Genomic DNA, 7,551 nt, shown 5'->3' on the forward strand with positions numbered 1-7,551 from the left:
GCAAAGACAGAGGAAAGAGAAAGACAAGTGTTCTTAAGGGCTTCCATACTTTTAAAATGATTGTTCACCCCAGGCTGTCCCCCCCCCCAAAGCTAATACAGTGAGATCATACAGTCACACTGAGTTTGGCTCCTTGTGCATGCAGCCAACATGCTCACACTATCATTCTGCACAACATCATCCCCAAAGCCTTCCTTTCCCAAGAGACAGAAACCGAAAGATCTCCAAGGGTTACAACTCCGCTCTTGTATTCAGTTTTCCTGCCTTCCTGGGGAAGAAATGAAGAGTGACCTGCATGTAGTGGGTCATGATACTGAACTTGGCGCGGTACCTAGGTTCAGAGGAGCAACACGAGATGCACGGCTATGAAGCAAGAGGAGACTAGCACTTCAAGGAAGGGTGGATCCTATTTATGGACCATCTTCCCAGGTCCCATAGCTCTGCAAAACTGTATTGTATTCAAGCCAGGCTGGATATGTGACAGAGATTAGTTGCTTGAAAACAACCTCCCAGATACCTGGTACTTCAAGCAGTCAGAGGAGTTGCTAGAAAACACATCAGAAGAATATATATGCCAGTGCTGAGGTAGGCAAAAGGGTCGCGTGTTCAAGATGGAATACTGTGAGGTGGGGCTACAGGATGGAGACATAGTACATTAAGCTAAGTCTGGTTTCTGTGGAGGATGAAGGAACAGAATAGAGGAAGAGGGTGAAGGGACAAGGTGGAGAGCTGGGTGTGCTGGGGGGTATGTAGGAGCAGAGAGCCTTAGCTGGGCCAGGCAGCTGGGAATGACAGGCCACAGGGAGAGGGATGGTATGGGGTCCAAAACTTCTTCAAAGGGCAGGGAGTGGGCCAAAGGAGGCAGACGCCTGTGGTTATGGACACAGCTTGGGATGAGCACAGCATTACCAGCTCTCCCAGGCTGCATGCCAGCAACAGAGCCCATGAGCCAGACCATAGGTAGACAAAGACCAGGTCCAGGCTGTTGCCCTGAAACACACCAGGGCAGTTTCTCAGTCCCCAGAGATTTTCTGCCCTAAGCAAGCCCACGTGGATCAGTCTTGATGAACAAGACCCCTTCCTGGGACAAAAGATGTGAGCCCTTCTCCCTCCTTTGGGGACAGTAACACAGGGGAGAGGGTTCTGTGGACAGGCTCTGGACCCTGTCCTGGGCTAATATGTGCAGAGTCCAGGAGCTAAGCCCTCAGGAGAAGCTGAGGGCCAGCTCATGACACGGAGTACTATGGACAAGGCACCCAAAGCAGTCTCTGGAGCAGCTTAATTTTAGTCCTCGTGGTCATACTGGGTCTGATGTGGCACTGAGGGCAAAAGGAAAATAGACCCAGGTAAAGGACACAGATCCTGACACAACACAGACCCAGGAGGAGGAGGAGTGCAATCAGGACTGGGGTCTTCCTCAGTGACAAGGAGCATGGCCCCAGGCTTAGGCTGAGGGTGCACATATGGGCAGAGGGTGCCAGGAACAGGCAGTGCTGTGAGGCTGGGCTCAGAGGGGGAGACCAGGGAGGCTATGAGAAAGCTCAGTGAAAAGACTGAAAAACGGATCACAATGTTCTCCCCAGACTGCACCCCCCGATCCTGTGTCCTCTTATTCCTCCCCCTAGCCCCCATCACCGCTCCCATTCTCCAAATCCCCCAGCCCTGCACTGGCATGTGCAAATGACCCTTCAGCTCCTCCCTTGCCCACCCCCATGCATCGGAGTTGGGGTCCCTTCCTTGCTTCTTCTGGTCGGGGGAGGGTTAGAAAGCATCTCTCACCTCAAGACCCTAAAGTTTGCTCCTTCAGGGAGGAATCCTCACAGGTCTCCCCTCTCCACCCAGGGTGGAAATATCTGCTGCTTCTGAGAGAGGCACGGGCTTTAAGTCCGTTCCTGCTGGGAGGGACAGGGCCCCTGAGCCTCCCCTAACTGTCCCCCTTGCTTTCCCACAGCAGCACTTTCCAGTTCCAGCCCAGCCCCAAAGCAGGCAAAATCAGCCCAGACAAGGCAGAAAATGCGTCTGAACAACAACAAAAAGAAATTCCTCACAACTCCAGAGCGGTGTCCCAGCTGGGAATCTCTCAGCTCTTGAGGGCATGCATTTTTCAGGCTCTAATATTTCAAATGCAGTGAATGAGAAAGACAGAGTGGGAAGGAAAAGGCAGGGCTGGGAGCAGAGGCAGAGACAAAGAAACTGCCTTTCCTGCAGCAGCCTTGCAAGCTCTGCTGCTACTTTGCTGCACATGCCTGTCTGCTGAAGGCTGGAATATGATTACCTTCCCCTAGACAAAAGGGAGAGCATTTCCTTTCCTCCCAGAGTTCTCAAGGTAGCTCACGAATGGAAGCGAAGTCATTAAAAGCTTAAAGTTTTACACTTCCAGAGATTTCCAGCCTTCATGCAGAAATTTAAGCTGAAGAAACTCCAGATTTATCCATTTCCTCACAGAGAAATCAGAAGCAAGACAAAATGATCGATACACAGGCACGTACTATGAGAACATTAACAAAAGTCTTACTGAGAGAGTATGGAAAAGTCATTTACACCATCAAAAGAGAGTTAAAAAGGCTCAAAAATTATTTTCAGCTTTGAGAAATTCCATCCAACACCACTTGTAAGAACTACACTGACAAAGCAAGGAGAGAGCCAATCACTAAATCAGATTTAAAACTGATCTGCAAGTTTGGAAGGAATCAGGAAAGACTTTTCAAAACCATGCCTTTGAGTTTGCAAATTAAATTAATAAAAAAATGCATAAAACTTAAAAAAAAAAAAATACGATTAGGCAGACAAAGAATTACAACATCAATTACAGATAGAGAGAAAGAAAACCGATCCTAGCTATGCAGGATTGGATTTAGTCAGAAACTTTTTAAATACCTTTACGTCCTGGAATTGGTGATGTACCCAGAGCTCCTTTGTTTAGTGGAGATCTGGGCAGAAAAGAAGGGAATAAAACCCTCACCCTTGAAGGAAGAGAAGAAAAGGTACAGCCTAATCCAAATTGGACAGGGGGAGGGCCTTGCGGTGGAGGAAGGGGTGCAGGAGGAGTGGGAGTAGCAAGGGACAACCCTACCGCATTCTTGAGCCAAAAGTTTTTAACTTCAAGGAGGGACTGGGGCGGGGGGAGTGGTTGGGTTTAGCAAGAGACGTTTGAATGCAGACATGATTATCACCTAGCCATTCCTTGTGAGTGGAGGACTCGCTTAGCTCAGTTAATTAGGGAGCACTTTCAGTTCAGCTGGATGCAGTGACTGCTTGTCCCAAATTTAGGCTGGAGCTGCAGGAGGCAGAAGGGCATTAGTAACAGTGACTTCACATCAAAAGATCTGATGAAAAATAATTCATTTTCAATTTGGGGGTGATTCCTCATCTCTTTTTTAGAAAAGTGATTGTGTGTCAACAGTAGCAGGAAAAAAAAAGACTTTCAAGTAAAAGGTACTTTTCTTGCTGATCACTTTCTTTACTCAGCACAGCTGATGTGAAACAATTAAGCAAACACAGGTAACCTGAAGGTTAAGTGACCCAGCCCAGGACCTTTACACTCAAAAGTTACCTGGGCTCCAAAAGAGAAAATCTTTAACGTTACAAGCATTTTCACTAATTAAATAAATTAATAATTCTATGATGACCTTTGAATGCCAACTGTGAGACTAATTCTGCTCTTTTGTTCCATACAATACTTTTTTTTTTTTTTTTCTCTGCCTCTTGCTTAGGAATCATTACTGACATCTTTTCTTTAAACACAAAATAAAATGCACATGTTCCTCCTCCTCTTTGAACTCTATTCTGTGCACACCATCAGAAAGAAGCACATGTCCCCATGTATGGATGGATCGTATGCCAGAAGTCTCCCTGGAAACCCCAAATCAAGTTGCTTTTCAGGTCAAAGATGTTCGGATAAGGGTCTGAACCAAATGGACCCTAAAAGGCTGTGCCCAACACACCAGCAACATGAGGAAGCTTCCTTATTGTCCTACCATCTGGCTCAGGGCTCAGTTACCTTTTTACACTCAGCAGCTGAGGGTTCAAATACAGCTCACAATTCAGTTTACAGAGGTGCAGAAATTCCAAGGCAAGCCTCAAGCTCACAGGGAGATTGTCATCTCTTCTCCTGCTTCTCTTTGAGGCATCTTCACTGCCTTCTTTGTTCTTTTTGCTTTTCCTAATTAACCCCCTACTAGCTTTATAGAAGTCAGAATGATGCTCAGCCTAATTAACAACAAACTTGTGGGGACTAACAGGGAAAAAGCAGACCTCGATTTTACAAGCAGCCAATAATGGAGCATTTCAAGGAATGCAGTTCTGTCAACAAGTCTGTAGTGTTTTTTACAGCTCAACAAGATATATAAACTATTTCCTGGGCCCGACCCTGCAGTGCCTATTTATGTTAAAATAAATGTGAATTTCACCTGATTAGGAATGGCTGAACTGCTCATACAGAGCAACACAGCAATGAAAGTATAAGAAAATACATTTTTTCTCTCTCTCAAAGGCACAGCAAGTTGGAGGGTACAACTGTTGATGCAAAAGATTCCCTTTGTCAGCCTAGTCTAGTTCAAAGCATGTTAACTCCTACATTGTATTCATAACAATGTTTACGTGATCAGTAGATAATTAAAGGTATTCTGGCACATAAAAATACACGCAGGGTCTTTGTTATATTTTCAGGAACTCCGGAAAGTCTATGGCTTTTGACCATCACATATTTTTAAAAGTAAGTGTCCAAAAGGTGATACTACATAAATGAAGAAGTGTTCTTGTTTCTTTTTTTAGGTGCAAAATCAACCACAGATCTTTACTTTTGGAATGCACTTGTAATGCCAGATAAATTTTATTTGGGTCTACAGTCTGGTGTATCTGGGCTACTGAAGACTGTTCTTTATGCTTAGAATAGATGCTATCCTGTGCCTCACCTCTGGCATGATCCTGCTCAATCCATTTCCTCTGTTAATTCACATGTAACTGATCTCAGAGAATGCATTTAATTAACATTTCCCAGGTTCATTTGCTTTCCTTTCTCTAAAACCTCTCTCTGAGGGGCTGCAGTTGAACACAACCCTGCAAATGACTGGCACGCGAGGGAAATACACTTTTTTTCTACATTCCCTATTGAATGGTTAAGCAGCATTTTAATCCGTTCAACATATGCAAATCTCTATGAACATGATGCTTTTAGCTCCTCCTTTATTTTCTAGACTGAGGCTTTTCAGCACAGCTGTATCTGATTAAGGCACATCAAGTCCCAGGATTCAGACATTGCAGCAAGATCTCTTTCAAAGTCTCATTCAAGTCTCCAACCAGTTTTTTATTTCCCCACTGTCACATCATTGTTGCTGGCCACACGGAGTTACTAACATTTGTATAATTTCTCTAGCTCTCCAGCTGCTTTCCCCTTGGGTGGCTGGGTATTTTGGTGTTGTTTTTGTGCAAAATAATACATTCACCCTAAATGTTCCTGGGTCTACCTGCTCTGAGGTATAGAGAAGGCAAATGAATACCTAAGCATGTAATCTACCTCTAATGCTTGTGTCCAATATAAATTTAGAGCAGGTCTGAAGTTGGAAGAAAGTCATCTTTACTTCAGGCAATATTGGGGTGTATATCTGCCCCCTACAAAACAAGAACTAGCAGTGAGCCCACTCGTGCCTGTGGAAGTGGTGGACCAGCTGATATTTCTCAGCTAAATTGTTTCATGGTCCACAAAACTGCCAGGGAGAAACTCTGAAGTGGAAGGAGCAGTAGGATGGCAAAATGTACTCCCAACCAGCCCACAGAAAATTGCCCTACATATTCATATAAAAAAATATATGTCCCAGTGTAGTTTTAAAAAGCCATATGGAGAATCTGTATTTGTAGGAATAAAGATCTGTAGACAGATAAGTATCAACAACATAACAGATCTATCTTTAGCAAAGTTTGCTATAGGACAAGTACAGTAGCCACTACTATTTTAAGTAAGGCTGCCTAACTGAATAACATAATTAAGTTGGGGAATTTTATTAGCTTGGCCTTTGTGGATTCCAAATCATGCCCAAAGAAAACTCTTAGTACCCAAACTTTCATTTTCTGGCTGTATAATTTGTCTAATAAAGATTATTGCATTTCTGTTGCCTTGAAGAAAAAGAAAACATTCCTGGTTCAGTATTCAGATGTTCATGGTACCTTTTTAGGATGCTAATGACTTGATGTGAGTGCTCTGGGTCTCATCATGTGAAGCTCTCCAGGAGTTCCTCATGTGGGCAATGGTAGAGCTGTCAGTACATATGATGTCCATGTCCTTTTCTCTGAAATGTTACTTAATCTCTCTACCTTACACCCAAACTAATTGCTATAGATCACCTTTTAATAGATTGTTTTGTGTCATATCTGTCTCTTTCTACTTAACTGTGCAATTAAACATTGGCTTTCTGGCCTGTTTTTCGGAGTGAGTGCCATCTGAGACATTGCTTAAGACTCGGAGACAGTTGTGCTGGTGCAGAGCCTGCATAACTTAGTAAGTATATATGCATACAGATGGACTGTAAAATATCTTGGAAGGTTATTTTTCTGCCATTTTTCATCACCTAATCAAAGTAAAATATAAAGCCCAACACTGCATTCCTGATATATGTGGTAACAGTCAATTGTCATACTGCAAGAAATATACTCAGATCATTTGATTATAAACTAATCTGATCTATACTGTTTCCAAATGTTTATTTTTTTTTCTATCTCAGCTACCTGTGAATCTGAGTGCTTTGATATTAGAAGGACATTAAACCCCAAAATATATAATATTTATAATAAATATAAATAAATAATAAATAATAATAAAGCCCAAGTGAACAACTAAAGAGGTAAACATGCTTTTTATATTAATACACTGCAAACTGCCATCTGTTTTACCTATTTGTATGTCATTCATGGAAATCAGCTATTAATCTGTAAATTAAGTCATTAATCTACTTCTATGCCTCACATGAAGCTGTACAGACATCTCATTTGATTAGTATAATTTCAAGCAGAATGAGGACTACTGTCTTATGAAATGAAGATTCTAAATTTTTCCGTGGTGAAACACCTCTTATCCTTACATAAATATCAGTAAAGCAAATCACAGGTGAGCGAAAATTTACTCATTGTAAGTTTTATGTAGAGGTAGCAAATTCAGAAAGTTTGTTAGCAAGAGGTGAGAGATATGGAACCAAGGTTTGTACCATTGCTAAATCTGTGAATACAGGTCTGAAGAACATTGTAATCTCTGCCCCTGCCACCAAGCTTCTGTGAAGTGACAGACGCACCACTTAAACTGATCGTTTCATAGTTATATGATTTGGAGTCCCTTGTTTTTAGAGGCCTAGCACAGAACAAGTAGGTTTCCTTTGCAGAAATGATCATAGAATCAATGAATTGCTTGAGTTGGAAGGGAACTCAAAGATCATCTAGTTCCAACCCTCTGCCATAGGCAGGGATGCCACCCACTAGATCAAGTTGCTCAGGGCCTCATCCAACTTGGTCTTGAACACCTCCAGGGATGGGGCATCCACAACCTCTCTGGGCAACCTGTTCCAG

This window comes from Cygnus atratus, chromosome 26 (assembly GCF_013377495.2).
Source record: "Cygnus atratus isolate AKBS03 ecotype Queensland, Australia chromosome 26, CAtr_DNAZoo_HiC_assembly, whole genome shotgun sequence".
Classification (NCBI taxonomy): Eukaryota; Metazoa; Chordata; class Aves; order Anseriformes; family Anatidae; genus Cygnus; species Cygnus atratus.